Here is a 21,273-nt window from a genome sequence, read left to right on the forward strand (position 1 = left end):
GAGTTTAATTAGAGCAGTTAGAATGTTTTTGAAACTCTCCTTTGATGGAAAGCTCTTTTCTGTGAAATGGAATGTCCCTATTAGGGTAAATTTGCAGGTTTGTGCTAGGAGGAAGAAAAACAGACAATAGATTTTAAGTTTCGCAATCATAACCTGGAAAATACAGAAACCTTTCAAAAATATTTATTAATACTTCATAAACAATAATTGCTATTCTTTTATTTTTTTTTCCTCAAGGCAAGAGAAATTGTTTTCTGAACAAGCTCTCCTCATACGATGCATTTTGTATAACAGGTTATATCGGCCCTTTCTCCCATAAGCAACGTAAGCAAATGTAAATTTTTGGCACAAATCCAGACATCTGGACTCCATGGGACATCTTCCTTGGTCATGCCTTTGACTCCAAAGACTGCAGACAAAAGGCGCCGGTGAATAAGTCACCCTTTTCACACTGGGCTCCAATTACATCAGTTGCCCTTTGAGGGAGGGTGTTTGAGTTTTGCAGACAGTCCTCAGGCAGCTGTTAAGTTTGTAGCCATATCTGAGTCTGAATTCTCATGAACTGAAAGTGCTTAAACTCTGCTATGATTGCCATATCCCACAACCTAGGAAACCGTGAGAAAACTTGGACTGATTGATTGGACTCTCTGAGTCACCTAACTTCTGCTAGGGATGTGAATCTGGAAAGCCAAAATAAGCTTCCTTCACACAGGGGTTCACTGGAGATTTCTCTGTGGTATTTAATAATATGACTGTGCCCAAAGAAAACCAAGAAATTGTAGCCTTCCTCTCATCTGATATTAATAATATTAATTTGCCTTCAGAGTAGTGATGAAATGTTTCTCAAAGGAACTTATTTTACATGCATTTTTATTTCTTCTTTTGAAAAGTGTATCTTCTGCATATTCTGCTGATTATATTTATAAATGCTGCACTATTTTGAAATCTGAAATTAAAAGGTTTTCAAGCATAAAACATGCAAAATCTGATAACAGCTTCTTGGTCCATTTTTCTTTCTTTCAGCCTCAGTCCCATGAAACCAGAATGGTAGGAGTTATTAGCTCCCTGTTATTTGTTGGTTATCTAAAGACTTCATCCTTCATGTGATATCTTAGTATATTAAGTGTTTTCTATGGAAACGATTAAGGTATTACAGGGAGAAGATTGTGATACTGCTTGAGCACCTCCAAAGCATGTGATCTCCAAGGAAACAGAGATCCTATTACCAATCCCATTCCTACAGAAGTTACCACAGACACAAGATGCTGGGAGTCGTGCCCTTGACTTCAGTAGGACTATTCCTAACGTGTGAAGTTCTGTACATGAAATATGCCTAACTGGGTTATTTTTAAGCCCAATTAAACTGTACACAAATCTACCTCAATGACTTGCTGCCCAGGCTTTGGATCTTCTTTTGTACTCTTTTGAGAGGACAATTTGTATGGGAAAAGTAAAACTTTGCAGCAGAAGTTCAGCTTTTGGTGAAGAAAAGCCTGTGAGAACTCTGAATGTGGTCTGTCCAGGCATTGCAGGGTTTGGACAGCTTTGTTTACCTCCAAAATCTGGGTCCATTTGCATCCCAAAGAAATATCAGAGCATCTCCAGAGGTGTAAGGCAATAAACACATTTCAGAATACCCTTTTACTACAACAGGGAGGAAAACACAAAATAAATTACTAATTTTACAACTCAGTGTTACCTCATGACCAGCCTTCCTAGTCAAATGTGTGAATTGTTTATATTTTTGCCAGAATATGTGCAAACCTTCTTGCTGCTCTATCAGGGCTCTTCACATCTTCACTGGTGAGGTCTGGAACAGCACAAGGGTGTGCAAGCAGGTCCCTAAGGGCTAAAATAGCCTTATAGTTATAGAACAGTCTTGTGAATTGGTTGGAAGGAAGAGAGGGCATGATTTTCCAGTGCTTTGCTGAACTGGGACCTGTATAATCTTGTTTCCAGGTGGTTTATTTCTTGGTTTCTCTCACACACTATTTTATATTGGCTTTACAAAATCCTGGTGTATTAGATGTATTGCAAATATCACTGATGGCTCCCTGAAGTATATTCTCTGTTAAAATGTTCAGTCTGATTTAAATGACCTTAGCTACAGAGCTCCCACCAGCTCCCCGAGGAAGCTCTTGAGACTCTAAGAGATCTCACCTTCCAGTCAGGGAGACTCTCATTTAATTTTGCTCACCCATTACCTGCAGACACTTCTTGTACCCTAAGCATGCCATTTGCACTCTCACTCTGATGTGTTACAGCTTAGGATACAAATTACTTAACTGCCTGTTGGTTATGTCTAGTCTTTTGTTCAGAAAAGATGTGGATAGAAAAACATACACCAGAGAAACTGTTAGACACTTTATAACTAAGCCTGAGAGGTTATTCCCTGGATCTTCTACCTTACTCTATTTTTACTATTTCCTGTTTTAATTGTCTTAACATGGATAGCTAGAGAGAAGTGCTAATCCTATCAATTGCACACTCTATATCCCAGTACCCTTGTTCAGGTCCAACTGGAAGTCTTCTTTGGAGACCACCTTTAAAGATCTTTAAATGAACTGTCAAAGGGTAGAAGCTTTAATTTCTGAAATTTGAATTGGAAATGGAAAAATAATCTTAAAGCTGCTGTTGCTGGGTTTATTTAAGATAATGCATCTTGCAGTGAGATTTTATAGACAGGCTGGGAGATTTAGCAACTCTGTTTTCCATAGGTTTACAAAGGTGTTTAATGAAGGCAGCTATACATTAGAATATGTCTATTTGTTCTGGAATAAAAATGTAAGCTGTACATCTCTTTTATGATATGTTAAGTGAAGCTGGTTTGATACTGTAGGCTTTGGACAGACTGGCATTAAAATGTAGGAAAAAGTATATGAAAAATGAGACTGTGGAATTCAGGAAGCCTAAACTGCCTTAACACTAGACAGGGCATTTTCAGGGATAAGTATGACTGCAGTAAGAGTCTAATTGTCACTGCAAGTGCAACACGTATTCCTTCAGTGCAGTTTAGTTATCTAAGATAATGTTCAAGTTTTTCTCAGGCCTTATTAAGACAAGGAACAAAGGATGGACTTGTTGGATTGAACAAGACAATCTCCATCCAAAAATCTGCCATCAGCATAAAGCGGGATTCATCCAATATTGGATTTACATATTTTTCTCCTGCATCTAATCTGTCTTACCCACGTCAGTTGTAAACTTCAATGAAAGGGCTCTATTTTAGTGTGTGTGCCTGGCATAAGTGATTTCTCATCATGGACAGCACTTTTGGATGTGAACATAATGCAGTAATGACTCACCTTCAGATGTAAAATGTTCTGCTCAAGAAATCACACTTGATTATGACTTGTACTACAGTGATCCAGGATGAATCTTGCCTCTCTACTAAATGTGGTTCATAAAAAGATGAAAAGTCCCACTGGTAGGGGACAAAACAGGATTTCAGGGAGAATATAAGGTTAAATACACTTCCTGTACAGTGCCAGCAATGTGATGAAGCTAACAGCATTTTTGCATTGCTATTATGTCAGCCCCAAGAGCTGATCCTGCAGGAAGTTAATACCTTTTCTTATGTCATCATCATAGGATCATCATGGAATGGTTTGGATTGGCAGGGACCTTCAAATCACCTAGTTCCAACTCCCCTACCACAGGAAGGGACACCTTCCACTTATCCAAGATGCTCAGAGCCCCACCCAGCCTGGCTTTGAACACTCCCTTTGAAATGGGGCATCCACCACTTCTCTGAGCAGCCTGTTTCAGTGTCTCACCATGCTCACAATGAAGAATTTCTTCCTTATATCTAATCTAAACCTCTCTTTCAATTTGAAGCCATTCCCCTTTGTCCTGTCAATACATTTTCTTGTAAAATGTTTCTCTCCAGTACCTTCGGTCTCATTGATTTTGATGGTACTCAGTGCCTTAAAACATGAGGTAAAGCATTTGAATAAAATGTAAACAGTGTAAATATAGTAATTGAAAGTGACAATCAGCCATTTAAATGGAAGTGATTTTTTCCTGTTCTGTTCAGCTTTCATTCCTTCAGTGGACATTTCGACTTTACGTCTTTGCACCTTTAATTATTTCAGATCTGAGACAGCTGCTGTTTAGGGAACATCCTCTTCAGCAGAACATACAATCAGAGTAACTTTCATGCAGTAAAACCAATTTGATTTGTGTGGAACACAGCTGCAAATAGGCAGTGGGAGCATTAGTCAGGAGGTTTGTCTGTGTATGACAGCTGCTTTGTAGCCCCTGTGACAGAGTGAAAGAGCATGGCATTGTCACCTGCCTGTCCCTTCATCCATCATTAGTTAGGCTAGAATTGGTGAAGGTGTCATATGTGCTGCCTGATATAGCAGGATGCTGTTCAGCGTTGGTTGCTATGGGTCCTGGAGTCACTAAATCCCTTTTAATTCCTATTTAGACTCAGGGTCTATAAAAAGTGCCACATCCCTTTGTTAAAAACTACAAGCCGGCACTGAAACCTCCAGAAATGACAGACATCATTTCTCTGAATACCTGTAGGAATCTCAGGCATGTTTCCTGCAGTACCTAAAAAAACCTCAGGCAAAACTAAATATTTGCCCTTCTTTTTATGGAACATAGAGGGATTAAGAATACAGTTTGTCTGTGTGATAGAGTTCACAAGATTTGCTAGTGACTGTGAGTTTCCAGTACTTTTTTCATACCTTCCCACTACCCTATAAAAGCTCTCAAAACTCAAAATGAATCTAACATTTCTGACTCTGGTTATCCTGAAAAGAATGGTTCTTATTTAAGTAAGGAAATGTGTAACCAAAACAAACTATTCCAGGAGTCTCTGCTTCCAATACAATAACCTAATATGTGTGTGATTAGTGTTTATAAGAAAATCAAGCTGTTGGTTTTTGAGGCAGAGAAAACACTGTTTATTTTCTCCAGTATGTTTTCTTGTAGCATCTAAATGTGTTCTGTTTCGCTATTTGATGCAAATTTTTGTTTGGAACTTCCTCTATTTTCTGTGTTTCTGAAATTTGGGGGTGGAACACATATGTACATTTTTAGAAAGTAAAGAGGAAGAAGTCTGATTTAGTTAGTTACTATTGGGCCATTTGTACTGGTTTTGTTGTATGTTCTTGATTAAGATCAGAATTTTCAAGTATTATTGAAATCAATATGTACTCATTCTAAACTCTGTGCGTGTTTGTGTCAAAAATCAAAGCAACTATTGTTATGCTAATGGCTTTAAAAACAATATCAGTGTGAGGAATAGCAAAGGTTTCTTAGTAAAGAACTACATACCATTGTAAGCACTTTAACACCTTATTTTTACACTGCAATTTGTCCTGTGCAATGATAATTTTTTAATACTCTTCACAATCAGCACACTCCAATTAAAAAAGCTCATTTGGAAAGTAAGATGGGACCAAAGGGACAAGTATAAAGCTGCAGACACAAGAAATTCTTTGGCATACTTTCCATATTGAAAACAGTATTTTCCATATAGTTACTGTTCTTATTGTTTTCATTGCTATCTCAATATGTTCTTCAGGGCATTATAACTAAGAATTTCATTACATTTATAGCAGTGGATCTGAAGTATTACAGGTAAGAGTTACACCACATCAAACAGTCCTGAGTCTATTTCTTACAGGCATAATTTTAAATTTATAGTTCCATTACTTCCAACTGGGTTTGCAGATAGAGCACTGGTTTATGAAGTATTAATTCTTGCTTTAGTTTTAAAAATGCTGCTTTCTTAGTTTAAAAAAAGAAAAAATCAATATATACAATGGCATTTTCCCACTGGGTTATAAGCAATTAGAATCCACCAAGAGAAAAGTCATTTGTCAATTGCAAACATTGTACTTAAAAACAAATCCTCAGAGCTGTCTAAGCTAGTCTTTAAGTAAACAAATATATTCAAATATTCAAAGATATAGTTGATGTAGTAACACTTTTTGCTGAGTTTAATTTGAAAATCATTGCCGTGTAGAAAACAGAACATCCCCTAAAACAGAGATTAAAACAAGCGATGATAGAACTGCATATAAATGACAAAATAAACACAGGTATATGAATCTTTATTGCTGAAGGAGACCACATTTCACAGTAAACACAAGAGGTGGAACTGAGGTGACAGAAAAAAATAGCAGTTTAAATAAAAATAAGAGGATGTTATCAGTCTGTAGCATGGTCACAGTGCTTGAAAATGCTCAGATCATCCACCAGACCAAAAATGTCCCATTCTTATGAACATATATAATATTATATATATATACTATATACTGGCATAATATTATGCTGTTTGTTGCATTTTATGGATCATAAGACTTAAAGACATAACATAAGATTCTCTTTTTCATTGGTTTTTGAGTCTATAGCACACATTCAAGTCACATTTTCATGCTTTTCTTCAAGGTCTTATGGATCTGAAAATTCATAGTTTTAGTAAAATACAGGTTTTTTTCGTTTTTCATATGACTCACATTAAATCACAGGACTTGGCAATATTGTTATAAATTTACAGTCATGCATCACAAAGATTAGAAGGCAGCACTTGTTGTCTTTGAACACATCTCTGACTTTCAAGGTACGTACTTTTGTTTAGAGATCTCTACCTTAAGTTTCAAGCCCTTTTTTTTTTTTTGCTTTATTTTTTTCCCTGTCAATCTGTAAAGGCCAAGGATCATGATCTCTGAACCGGTGTTTAGTGCCCAGAACCAAAGACTGTAGTGAATGGTCAGAGGCAAACCTGCCTCACATAATTTGTATGCGATGCTGCAGCACCGGCACAGAGAGGTTACAGTGCCCACTGCTTGGTTTAATTGGAGTTAAGTACATCTATTATGTCCGTGTGCCCCATCCACAAGCTGTTTATTTTGATTAATGCATGCATTCCTATGAGTGAAACATCTGCGTGAGAGGAAAAACTTTTAGAAGAAATAAGTGAATAGTTATGTAGACTAATTTTCCCAAAAGACCCGTGTATTTTTAATGCTTACCCCTGGCTGAGGTAGCCAGTTTGAGGCTCTTTGAGAGACTTGTTGCTCAGGATAAGAAGTACTGAGCAATTGTTAGATTTCACAAGTTGGGATCTGAAGAACTGAGACTCTCTAAATTACCAGTCTTTCTCAAGCCTAATTACTTCCAACTCGTGACAAAAATAATAGTGAGTAAACTATTAGCAAGGATATAGAGACTTGAAATGGGTGGTTTGAAAGAATACAATTTGAAATAGGAGAGGGAAAACAGTAGCTGGGAAGAAGCTTCTGAAATTTGCTCCAAAACCAAAGAATGTACACTCTGCAAGGGTATTGTGGTGGGGGAAAGAACACAGGTTAAGGCATTAGCTAGAGGAAGAAAAAGAAATCCACTATCTATAGTATTAGAGTAGCAGGTAGTTTCAAGGCTGTCATCTTCCTGGAATGTAACAAAACAAAAAAAAGGTGGTTCTGCTTAGGTAGACTCACAGGAGAGGAAATGACCCCTGAGGAACACAAGGAGTAGATGAACTTAACTGAAAAGCACATGTGAGAAGCAGGACAAAACCTTTCCTGACAAACTGCATCAAGGTCAGGTAAATTCGAGTCCCTTCCAATATCAGCTGACTCTTCCTGGTGGTTACAAAGGGAATATAAATTATGTGTTTATACTAAATGCCTGAAACCAAGGCATCAACCCTGGGCCATCTGTGTATGTCACCAGCCATGTGTGCTGTAGGAAATGGCTGTACCGTGGCCTGGGATTGAAGGTCATTTAGAGAAACTGCTTTTGTGATCTCATTTATTGTACTGGAAAACTCAGGAAAATGTAGTGCCCTCAGCAGATAGAACCTGCTCAGGAGCCACATCAGCCACATCTTCCAGTGGGAAACAGGGGGGAGATTTCTCAGGAGGTTAGGACCAAGATAGACAAGCACTTACTAGAAAACAGGAGAAACAACCCAAGTTGGAATAGTTCATAAATTTTCAAAGTTTCTAGATGCTTATCCTAATGAAAATTGAACCTCTGAACCTTCTGAGGTTAACTTGTCCCCACTTATCATTAGGAGATAATGTCAATGAAATGGAACACTGTCACAGGACAGCAGTTTCCCACTGCTAAATAAATGCTGAGCCAAAGCCAAGATATTTATTTTCAAAGTGGGAGATATTTACCCTGTAAACATGTTCTGTTCCAGTGACTTTACGTCTGTTATACGAAACTGCTAATGAGGTAGATGCTGTCTGAGGCATGTGGTTAAACTAATAAGAGTTTCTCCATGTCCTCTTATTGAAAATACATATTTTTATTGGATTAGAGAACAGATTAGCTCAGCACTTCAGCTAATTTTGAAAACAGTTGATTCATTCCAGTGCAGTTTCTGACATGCACCTGACTTCAGGGGCTCCTCAGTATAAACAGCTGGAAAGACGTGTTGTCATTCTACAGCTGTAGAGCGGGAAACTAATTGTCTTGCCAGGCTAATGAACTGACATATATGATGTGGCACTAGCACTGTAAATGTCACAGAAATCAAAATTATAGAATCCCATTAATTTCAACATGAATTGTACCAAAGGAATATCAGCAGTTTCTGGAGATATGGATAAGGAGGAAGACGTCTGGGCCAAGAAGCTGCTCTTTGCACAGACCCAAGAATTTCCAAGTGCAAGCCCAAGCAGATGCAGGAATTTGGACAAAGGCACAACTGTTGAGTCATCGATGGGTAGTACAAGTTCCAGAAGAAGGAGATGGATATAGGAGCAGGAAGTGTAAATAATTTTAATAGCCACTTCTATTAAAGGAAATCTCTATCAGAGCTATACACTGATTTCTCTCCTTTGAAAATCACAGCCATTGAATGTTGACTACCTAGAGGAAACAGAAAAACTGTTTGCTCGAAAGATTCTTTTTTAAATTGTTGCTTATATTAAAATAAAACAAAGCTTAAATTAGAGGTTCTGAAATTCAATACATTCTTCTGGCCACATATATTGAGGAAAAGCTTAAATGCATTATTTGGAAAAAAATACTTCTTGAGAGAAAAAAGACTATCCCATTAAGCACACTCCCTTTCCCAAGGGCACTGAATTCCTAAGCCAGATTGATGCCAGTAGGATATTTGTTATTTCAGAGGTTTAAGTCTCCTTAGTTCTTCTGTGGATCTGGAGCCTCATGCCTTAAATTTATTAAATCACTGTTTCTTCAAGAATAAGAGTTGAATATTACATATTGCATAGGCCTGAACTGGAAGTTGATACAAGCAGTAAAAATTTAGCAATGACTGTTAAGGAAAATTTATATATTGCAATGAATTGTGTCTTATTGTTTACGCCTCTTGTCCTTATTATTTTTTACATGTGGGCTTTTCTATGACAAGGAATTTGGGTAGAATCACCTAATAAAACCATTTATTCACTGTCTGGCAGTTTGTAGTCCAGAATTCCCAGTGCTTCCACCGAGCACTTTCTCTGCTCCTCTGTGAGGAATCTCTTGGTGTCTCAGAAATAAACCGGGCGCTCACCACAAGGCACACCTTTATGACTTACTGTGCTCCATTTTGTTGCTTTTCTTATGGACTCTCTCAGTGCTTTATTCTGTTCTGAAAAATGATTTTTATAAAAGGAATGTATTTTCCAGGAGCAATCCTAGGCGTGGGTTTGAGTTTGCATTTTGGGAAACCTTGCTTTTCAGCTTATGTTCATAGCTCCACGATAATCCTTCCTGGCACCACATATGTCAATGGTGATGAACTCTAGAGCTTCTTCCATATTCAAGTTGCTTCAGCATGCTTTTTCTGTAGGTTTATGTCAATTCATTTTAATATAGCTCAGAACAAATGTCATCAGGATCCAATAATCACAGTTTATTGGGTGGACAGAAAGCAGGCAGTGAAGTCTCTATTGGGATTTTCAGCATCAATTTATGAGGTGCATTGCAAAACTAAAATCCATCTGATTTCCATCAGCTTAGCTATAAATGTAGGCATAATGATTCTATCCACTTATTTTCAAATCAATTTAACATAACTATCTCCCAGTATTAGAAGACATGGATCACTGCACAGTTTAGGCACTAATATAGTGGTTTCTACTCACCAATGTCCAATAGCACTGATTAGTTTAGTGTCCCACTCCTGTATTCACTCCACATCATTAACAACTATTGGAAACTGTAGATTTGTGTTGTTTGGGCTTTCCCACACAACTCATGCAAATTAGAGAGCAGAAAATGCAAAAATGTTTTACTATTAACTCTTGCAATTGATAAAGGCTTAGTGCACCAGAATGCTAAAAATTATTTGGTCCTTTGGGGATAAAAATGTCAATAACTTAAAATCTGGAAATTTGGACTGATGTTCGTGGAAAACTTGGACTGAATAAAAATGTCCATTTTATAAGCAAAATGGAATTCTGTTTCATTTATGTTTTCTTCGAGTTTTCAGCTGCCTCATCAGCTTTGCTGGAATACAAGTGATTTACATTAGTTTAGTAATGCTGATGGCTGAAATGGGGACACATCCTGAGTTAGAGGATGTATTAGCAGGATTTGTATGAGTACGTAAATATGCACAGCAACATTTCAGCATGCACATTATTCCAGAGAAAAATTCAGCTCACGACATGTAAAGAAAGAATTGAGACGTTAAGTTGGATGCATTTTAACGGGGAAGTTTAATTTGTATTTTCGATGTTTATTTATAGGGTAGGCTTTATTACGAACAGGATGCTCATCTGATCAAATGCAATGATGCAATTAAATTGCTTCTTGTTGAAACAGGTTTTATGGTGCTTATTAAAAGTAAATATAAATAAATGTTTGAAGATCTCTGTGATCAGAAATGCTTTTTGATATCAGATGGAAATATATCAGTGCCTGAAATGCCTTAACTCTTTATTTAAATGTGGCAGATGAGTGTTTTTTAACATCATCACACCAGATTACTATAAACATAACTGACATAACCCATTTGGTTTTTTCAAAAGCTTTTGTCAGAGACCTCATGGGAGGCTATTAAAAAAACAACACAAAGTAATCATGGGCTAAATCAGAAATATCCAGGTCAAAGACAGAATCCAGTATGAGAGTAAAGAGTTAGAAAGTCGGGGAACTCAAGAAGAGTAAAAACAGATATTTTCTGTTACCAAATGGAGTAGGAAATCTATGGACAGAAACATCCAAACAAGCTGTACAGTGTCTACTGCCTTTTTTGCTTCTGCCTTCACTAAAGAGATCGATGTGATGAAATGTCTAAAGCAATTAAAGGCATGAACAAATGAGAAAAACTGAATAAGTAAGATAAGTACTTATATTAGTTATATATTTTCATGGTCACTGAGCCCCAGGAAATCCACCCCAAGGTGAGCACTATCAGAGAAAAAGAGCTGTCAGGACAATCTTCAGAGCTGTCAGTGGTTATCTGGTGCAGCTTATGGGAGGAGGTGTCCAGAATACTGGAAAAGTGCAATTATTGAGCCTATCTTTAAGAAAAGGGGGGAAAAGAGATGGATTTGTCAGCTTAACTTCAATTCCTAGAAAAATCCTGGAGCAAATAACCAAGCAAACAATTTGTAAGCTCCTGGAAGATAACAAAAAGATGAGTGACAGCCAACATGGATTTGTCAGTGTGTTGGGTTGACCTTGGCTGGATGTGAGTGCCAACCAAACTGCCCTGTCACTCCCCTTCTCAGCAGGATGCAAGGGGGTAGGGGGAATAAGATGGAAAAAAAGTCCTTGTGGGCCAAGATAAAGACAGCTAAATAAAGAAAAAGAAAAGGCTGTGCGTGGAAGCAAAGAAAATAAAAGATTTGCTCTCCATTTTCCTTTAGCAGCCACTTTCCAGAAAGCAGGGCTTCAGTATGAGTAGTGGTTTCTCCCTTCCTTTGTCTTGGCTTTTATTGCTGAGCAGACGTTGTACAGAATGTGCCTTTGGCCAGTTTGGGTCAGTGTCCTTGCTGTGTCCCCTTCCAAGATCTTGCCCACCCTCTGGCTTCTGGTGGGGAGGAAATGTTGGAGAGACATCACTGGTGCTGTGCTAGAACTATCCAGCAGTTCCAGAACACTGGTGTGTGATCAGCACCTTTCTAGATACCAATGCACAGCGCAGCTCTGTGAGGGCTGCTTTGGGGAAAATTAGCTCCATCTCAGCCAGGCCCAATACAGATCGAAACAAATCTTGGCAAATCAACTTCATTTCCTCCTTTGACAAAGTAACAGGTCAGTAGTTAGGGCAGAAGTAGTATATACTCTATGTCTTGACTTTAGTGAGGTTTCTGATAACGTTTCATCTGACACTATCATAGAAAGAAAGAAAGAAAATATTGGTTGGATTAAACTACTATAATATGGGTAGGGAAATGGCTGGAAAATTATACTCAAGGCATAGGGAAGAAAATAAAGGGTATTTATTAGGACAGAACATGTGACCTAACTGAAAAGAGGTCCAACCACTTGAGAGGGTGAGAATTCCAAATGAGCTCAACAATTTTTACACAGAGTCTGAAACATCTAGGATGACTTCAGGGAACAACTGGCTAATCAGCAGCTCTGCAGAAAAAGAGCAGTGATGGAGAATAAGATAAGAGAGGATCTCTGAAATTAATACTATCAGCAAAGTGACACTTTTGCAAAAAAGCCAAATACTGTTATGGGATGTACAAGCAGAAATAATCTCTCTAAGATACATGACATAGTCTTTCTGCTCTATTTGGCACGAACGAGGCTGTAGCTGAAGCGTGGTGTTCCGTCTGCAGTTTGCATTTCAAGAAATATTTGCGTCAGGTACAGGAAGAACAGAGTGATTATGGGTGTAGAAACTTGACCTATTAGAAATCAAAGGGTTGAGATTGCTTCCTCAAGAGAAAAGACCAAGTAGACGCAAGATTAGTAGTTTTCAAATACGTAAAAGGTGGCCGAGAAGGGGAAAAAGATTGAATTGTTACAGGTACCCATTATCTATGTGACAAGAAATAATGTGCTCTAAATTGCAGAAAGGGATATTTATGTGAGACACTTGAGGAACTTTTTAGTGGTAAGAACAATTAAGCAGAGAAATAGATTACCTGAGAAGGTTCTGAATTTCCTCTACCAAAGGCCTTAAGAGCAGTTTAAATAAACACATGTTAGGAATAGTTCAGAGAGAGCTAATTCTGCCTGGAGTGAAAGAATGGCCCCTTGATGTTCCTTCCACACATTTTTTATTTTATTTCTCAAAAATATTAACACAATGGAGCACAATGGTTCCCCATTCAGAGTTGTGAACTGAATGCATTTGCTAATGCTGTGCACAATGGATAAGCAGGACATTGGCAGATGACAAAACCATTTTCTCTGGTTCAAGTTTACTCAGAGGAATTTTTGATGGTACTGAATGGGCAAAATGATAGCAAAGATAGTTTAAAATACTTATAGTATTTTAGTGCTGGCTATGCTAGCTAGTAAACCAGGAGATCTTGACAAATTAGAGAGTTGGGCAACCATCATCCTGTGAAGTTCAACAAGTGTCAGGTTCTGCACCCGGGATGGGAAAACTCTGGATGTACAGACAGACTGGAAAGCAGTGCTGGAGAAGGGATGTGGGGGTCCTGGTTGATGGCAAGTTGAATGTGAGTCAGCAGTGCCCTGGCAGCCAGGAAGGCTAATCGTGTCCTAGGGGGCATCAGGCAAAGCATCTCCAGCTGGGCGAGGGAGGGGATTGTCCTGCTCTGCTCTGCACTGGGAAGGCCTCACCTTGAATATTGTGGCAAGTTTTGAGCACCACAATGTAAGAAAGATATTAAGCTATTGGACAGTGTCCAAAGGAGGATTGTGAAGGGTCTGAAGGGGAAGCCGTATGAGGAGCAGCTGAGGTAACTCGGTCTGTTCAGACTGGAGAAGAGGAGACTGAGGGGAGACCTCATTGTGGTCTTCAGCATCCTCACAGGGGGAACTAGAAGGGTAGGAGCTGACCTCTTCACTCTCATGATCAGTGACAGGACTCAAGAAAATGGCTTGAAGGTGAGTCACGAGAAGTTTAGGTTAGATATTAGGAAAAGGTTCTTCCCCCAGAGCGTGGTTGGGCACTGGAACAGGCTCCCAAGGGAAGTGGTCACAGTACCAAGCCTGTCTGAGTTCAAGAAGTGCTTGGACAATGCTTTCAGGCACATGGTGTGATTCTTGGCATGTCCTGTGCAGGGTCAGGATTTGGACTCAATGGTCCAACTGGTCAACATCTTTCTTATGCTGGGGACCTGAGAGCTGGATGCAGTATTCCATGTGGGGTCTCATGAGAGCATAGCAGAAGGGGAGAATTCCCTCCCTCAACCTCCTGGTCATGCTGCTTTTGATGCAGCTCAGGATATATACGAGTCCCTGCAGGATCAGATACCATGTCTTTTGAATTAGCCAAGGTGTTACCTGTTTACCATGAGGACAAGTTAAAAACCCTATATGCATCAAGAGACCAGTGATTCCTCGTGACTGATGTTGTCTTCCAAGTCATCAAAGAACAAATCTATTCTCCTAAATTCACAAAATGTAACACAACACTGCTGGGTTTTACTGAATATATAAAATGAAGAAACTAATTCTCCCACCTGCATAAAGTGTCAAGGAGAGGAACCTCACTGTCCATATTTCCTATTTATACATATTTGTCTCATATCTCAATAAAATGATTGTTATATTTCCCCCACCTGCAGTTGTCTTCACAAAGTGGATAATTGAGCCTCAGAGTCTCTAAACTGTGTGGATATTCTCACAGGATATAAACTGCTGCACAGATAACTAAAAAATTTTCTACTTTCAAGGTTTAAGTTTGATCATAAAGGAAAGACAATTGCTTGCACGACTTTTAGAGGAGGAAGAGTTATTAGCAGAGTTTAAAGGTGTTACTTGTTGGAATACAGCAGTGCAGACTTGACAATCTGAAATTACTATAAGTGTCACTAAATAAAGTAATGGGGTCAAATCTCATGTGTCTCTAAACTGGTACAGGTCCATGGAGTTTAACAACACTGTGCTAATTACATCAGCAGAGAATTTGCCCTCTAGTTTCTAAAGGCCTGTCACAGACAAAAATGCTTTGCACAGGCATTTATTCTCAATTTGATATCCTTGGATGTGCTGGTTTGTTTATATAGTTGCAGGGAGGCTGATGCAGGGAGAGATCTGTGCAGTTCTTTGGCTCTGGTATGGCTATCAGCAATCTGTACGTTTTCATTTTGAACTCTGGCACTTTGGAATAAGCTGGAGAAGAACTAATAACTCTGCCTGGTGTCTCCAGGTCTAGAGAGATCTGAAATGCTTTTATTGATAGACAATGAACTCTGTTAGTGACTGAGGAGTGTGGAGAGAGTTGAGGGGGGTTCTGCTGCTGAAAAAACATAACTATTGAACTACTTTTACTGAGAAAGGGAAAAAAGCAAGCAAACAAAACAACTCAACGTACTTTGTATTAGACTTGAATTCACCTTAGGCCCTTTATCTACTTTTTTCATCCTGTTTTTTCTCTGCTTTATTCCCTGCTCAAGCCTATAAGGATTTGACAGCACTGCTGCCCTTTAGCAATGCTTGCTCTGCATGGGAGGGCAGCAAAATATTAGCTAGTTTAATGACGATCTCTGACTCCCTAGAAGAGCAACATTTATCATCATCATTTATGAAAACACCTCATCTCAAGCAGACAAGCTCAAGCAGGTTATTGCATCCACATCCATTACAAGGTTGCAACATCTACACTGAGGTTGCCAAGAGTCAACATATGTTTTACTACTGCTTCAGAGAAAATTAATGTATTGAACCACAGTGCTGGCTACCATTGACCCCAACACCTTAATGGAAAGTATTGTTCACCCATTGCACAGCAGCTCACACAGAATTAATGTTGGATTGAACATATTATAATTAAGGTCTGAAAGCACATAAATCGTTAGAAAGAAGAAAACAGGCCTCTTTGGACATACCTTACTGCCTGTCTCTTGTTCCTTTTTCAGGTGCAACTCTAAATAGCCTTTCAGTTCATATATATGTGTTCCAACCTTGTGCCAAACTGGGATGTCAAAGCCAGTTTTGTCTTGGGAACCTGAGACCATTGGCTCATATGTTAATTCAGCCTAGAAGGGACCTCACCCATCCAAGCTCCTGCTCACAGCAGGTTCAGCAGTGAACTCTGACCAGGCTCCTCAGGGTTTTTAAAGCTTTGGGCAGCAGAAGCAGAGCAGAGGTGTGAGCACAGAACTCCATCTCTCAACTGGTTTGCTCCTGCCGATCGCTGAGGCCACCGTGCTGCCCTGAGTGCCACAGCCAGCTCTGCTTCCCCGTGCAGGACTAACTCTGCCATGTTGAGCACTTGAGTAGCTATCTCTACTTCCTTTTAACTCTACTCCTTACTAACACCCCATCACTTTGTCACCACACTCATAATTCTGACATAGTAAGTCCCGAAGTGCAGTCCTAAATATATAATTATTTGTGGTTTCCCAAGCACCATCTATTTTTCAGTTTCTTTCCCACCAATAATTTTCTTCCTCTTTGCTGACTGGTTAGTTGTCTTAAATATTATCCTTTTAAGTCTCCATTGTGCCCAAGGTAAAGGAATTAGGCTTCTGAGTGTGTTCTCAGACTAAACTTCACAATTAGCTACTTCCTATTGTACATCACTCTGGTCAGTCACTATCTTTAGGAAGATTATTTGGCCTGAATAAACACCTCCAAGGTCTGAAGACTCCATTTCAATAAAGTTTACAGAGGCTTTCATCTTTATTGATATTATGAAAGTCTGCAATGTGATTTTTTAAGCTTAGTGTCATAGTGTCTTCCTTGGACTCATAACAATACTCCTGCCTGAAAGTCAGGAGAACTGTAGTAACTACCTTTTCAGTATTTTGGTTCTGCTCTTCCTTATGGACTCAGAAACTGGATAATAGGATACAAAGATAGGGAAAATATTAAGACCAATGTATGGAACTGAAAAGTAGAGATACAAGGTTTATATAGTGTGTTCCGGATGGCTATAGACCTCTCACAAAACACTTTTTGCCTTGACCTGAAGTTTTTAGTGTATTAACTGTGAGAGCATCTAGATGTTTATGCAAAGTGTCTTCAGGCAACTGTCAGATTTTCAGAAGTGCTGACAATTTTGAAATCCTTAAAAACTGAGTTCCTCTGAAATGAGCAAAACAACACCGTCTCATGACAAAACTTTCGTGAAGCAGACAGAAACATAATAATGGCTTCAGAAGCTGAGATCCCTAAGGAAACACACCATCATTTCAAAGCATCAAAGCACAGATTTGCTCAGGATGTAGATGGTTGCTGAGAGCAAGAGCATCTTTCCGGGTTTGAACCTTTATCCAAATATAAGTAAGAAGACTGAAGAACCAAAAACAAGACACTGTCCATGGAAAAGTAAACTTGACCTTGATTGAGTAGGAGTTTGAAGAAGACAACATCCTCTGCTCCCTCTCCACTTGTGATCCTAGAAATCCTAGAAAATTTTTTTAGGATGTATTCTTACATATTTAATTGCCAGGTTTATTACTGTCAGCTCAAAGCTATGAATTTTCTGAAGAAATTAACTACAAAAAAACCTCAACAACAGCAAAGAAGCTGTAAAATTAAATTAAACGTCACTCTTCAAAATCCAGGCCAGAAAATACAAAGTTTGTAAGGCAAATACAGTAAATCTATGTACATATTTTAATGGATTAGAAGCATAATACACGTGGATGACTGTCCTATGCTATGTTTTATTTGCTACACTAAATGCATCATATCTTACAAACCACAGAGAATTGTGCTCCTGTATTAATTACATTTTTAAGTGATTTTCTAATCTTTGGACCATTTTAATGTCTGACTGTTGCAGAGGGAGTGTATTAGAATTTCACACTGCACTGCTATTTGAAAGAATTTAAATAGTAAGCAAAAGCTCTCCATTTTTTGTGTTCTTTCAGCCATTTATTTCTATTAGTATAAAAGTGGCTGTTTTACATTATGCAAACATTCATTGCAAAAGCAAGTTGGGTAGTAGGCTAACTTCTTAGAGAAGAAATATACGCTATGATAACATTACGCACTGTAGATGTGTTACACTTAGGGCATTAACTTCAGTATAAATCATTCTTTATAAGAAATAAAACTGCTATATTGCGTTGCAGCAGGATCCTAAACCACAGTAGATGGATGTCATAGGATGTATTCTGGGTGTTGCCAGTCAATTGCTGCCCTTTTTAAAGTAAAGGATGAAATCGTAGACAGCGATATCCAGAAGAACATAAAAATCTGATGTATACCCATGAAATCAATGGCTATTTAGAACGAAGCTTGAAAACTTGGTGTAAAACACTACCTTTATCTCATCGAGCTGGGCCTACATCTTGTCCCATTCAGTGGATTTATGGAGGCAGTACTGCAGTGTCTTTAAATGAATGAGAATTCCCTTGCTCCTTCAGGTCTAAGACACACAGTGGAACATTATGACCTGTTGAGATTTCTCTGAGCAGCAGCAGAGGTAATAACAGCTTTACTGACAGGGATATGGTAAACCAACCAGTCTTTGCTTTTCAAAATATCTTTGCTTGTGAATTGTATAGCCGTAGTATGTTTAGCAAAACAAGGAATTAATTTGTTTTCAGAATTTGATGGAAATTTTCTATCCGTGTTCTTTCAGTAGGAAAAAAAAGTGGCATGAAAATGAAAATTTCTTCTGGAAATGTCGTTTTTTCTGAGAAAGGCTTTTTTTTCTGCCTTAAAAACATGCAGTACACATTTGGACTGAAAATCGTATTTACTGTTCTTCCCCCCCAAGAATTTCCTCTCCACATTACTAACTAATCCTTAAGTAGCAGTTTTCATCAGTAGCTTTCAAATCAGTACAAAGGAGAAAAATGTCATTGTTCCTCCTGAACCTAGGGCACAGCAAGGGGGGAGGAAGGAGATGCTAAGTGGCTTGCATTAATCTCCCAGCATGCCAGTGCAGCAAAACCCACCTCCCAAACCCTGGGACTGTTTTCTACTTACTTTTGCACAACCAGCCAGCACTCCCTGTTTGCATGCTCTTTTGGCAAGGATCCTACTGAAATCCTCAGTCCAGAATACCTCTAAGTGTGGCAGAATGTGGATTTAACTTTTATATTTGAGCTGTTCATCCTGCTGAAGGAGGAACTCAAAGCTCAATTAGAAAAAACTCCTCCCTTCCTTCTTAGTTCATCAGTTTCTGAGTACTAGGAGCCAACAATGTGAATTTTTGTACCTTGAATGTTTATTGTTTTACTTTGTAGCTCAGCAAAGAAGAAGAGAGCAGGTGTGGAAGGCAGGGAAGAACAGTGGGGCTCCTTCAAGACAGGAAAAAATATTCTCAGGCATGGGGAGAAAAAGAAAGAATAAGCTGCTCTGTGGTACCAGTGCCTACAGCGGAAGAGATGAACTACATTCCCAACAGCAGTTCTGCCTCTTTCTCCTTGCACCTCATTTTTTGCATAATAAGAGAAAATTATACTTTGTCATGCTGTATTAAAGATAATTATCTCCTGCAGTCCTTGTGGTTTTCTATGGTTCTATAGTTAACCGGGTTACAGTCCTTGATATTTGCGCAGCAACTGGTTGTTACTGCCTCAGAACAGAAATTCTTTGCTTGTTCCTGAAGAACCCTTTGTCACTGTAGATTTTGATCTTGATCACTGGTCACTCAGTCAGCAACAGTGTGGTCAAATTCAAGGAGAGCTGTAGTTGACCCTCTGATTAGTTTGCATTCTTGAGAGCCTCTGAAATAAATCCTCGTGGTTGTGACATATCTGGGGTCTGGTACAGAAAATGGTGGTGATCCACACCATGAGCCATCAGGGACAAGAGGAAACTGTACTGATTTCCACACAGCTGTGAGGGTGTAAAAAAAGTTTAGATCTAGTGGGGCTGGAATTACCTCTGGTAACTGCCCTTCTAGCAGAGGGTCTTTTGTAGGAAAAGCAGTCACTGAGGGAGACATCCAGAGGACCTACTCTGGAGGTCCTGTATGGCTGTACATTCACAAAGCTTGGAAATCTGCTGATGGTCTTGAGAGTATCCTGGTGTTCATGTTCACTGACACAGATGAATGAATGGCTGATAGATGTGAGTCACAACTTTGAAAAGAGTCCAAATAAATGAAAACCAGAACTACAAAAGAGATGTCTTGAATGAGAGCAAGAGATAGCTCTGTATCTATTATTGAATACAGCGTGTCTTTTAGTGAATATCTTTGGAAAGCCTATGGGATGCTGCCAGTATTGGAACCAAATGATCTTTAAGGTCCCTCCTGACCCAAATCATTCTATGATTCTATTAAATATAAAATCTTATGCTCCAGTATTTAAGTACACAGTGGCTTGACTTTGCCTACAAGCCAGCACTGGAGTCCTCCTTGTCTCAGGGCCTTCTTTCTCAGACAAGAGGGCAGACTCACACACAAGGGAAGGATTCTTAGATCCCTAACATGTATTTTTACCTAATGGTACCTAAAACCATCAGCTGAAATAACTGCACTGTGTACCAGCACTATAAAAGACAGTAGGATTCTCAAGTCACCCATCATCTAAATAGATAAAAGAATGGGAGAATGTAAATATTTTCATTCCTGCTGAGCAAACAGAGAGCTGGTATCACTCAGGGAGGTCAGGTGGATTAAGGAAGAAAACCCAGATCTCGTGACTCCCAGGCCAGTGTCTGAACCACACAACCACAGCTCAGTTCTCAACAGAGCTGCTCTCTCTGGGTTTTGATCAGTGCATATTGCTTCCAGCAGTTACTCTGTCTGATTTCCATATCCCTATTAAATTATTCTATAGATGATGTAAAGGGTCAGGGGGAAAAAAAATACGCAAAAGTGCTGAGAAAAATGCCACCCCTTTTCTGAAAGCTTATTGTAAAATAAATAAATAAAGTGGTATTAAAGAAGGAAAAATTACCAAGGGAGTCATAAAAAGTTAGCTTTAGGCCAGAGAAATGTTGCTTTTCATTTCTATATAGTACATGAGAATATTTTGTGGACTAACAGTGCATGAATAATGTTTTATTAAAATGTATATCTTTACAGCTTTATTTTATCAGGTCCTTCAAGGCCTGACATAAAAAAAGGTTTAACAAGTTTGACACATGCTGATTTAGCATTTATACCACAAACTGAATCTGCTTTGTGAGGGAAAATAGGCCAGCTTTCAAAATACAAACACTGTGAAGTATTCAAAGTGAAACAAAACAAAAGTGAGAAGTGGGAAGAACGAAAAAAAAAAAAAGAAGAAGAAAAATGCAAACCATAATAATTCCAAACCTGCTGTGCAAAGGTTT

General features: G+C 38.7%; 1 long non-coding RNA gene across 1 annotated transcript in view; it reads left to right on the forward strand.

Moving 5' to 3' along the window:
- Positions 1 to 19,486, forward strand: part of LOC116787702 — a 161,248-nt gene extending 141,762 nt beyond the window's left edge. The window contains exon 4 of the long non-coding RNA XR_004357396.1: positions 19,233 to 19,486. This is a non-coding gene — a long non-coding RNA (uncharacterized LOC116787702). The remainder of the gene's footprint in view (positions 1 to 19,232) is intronic.
- Positions 19,487 to 21,273: the final 1,787 nt, after the last annotated feature.

Source organism: Chiroxiphia lanceolata, chromosome 5, assembly GCF_009829145.1.
Source record: "Chiroxiphia lanceolata isolate bChiLan1 chromosome 5, bChiLan1.pri, whole genome shotgun sequence".
NCBI lineage: Eukaryota > Metazoa > Chordata > Aves > Passeriformes > Pipridae > Chiroxiphia > Chiroxiphia lanceolata.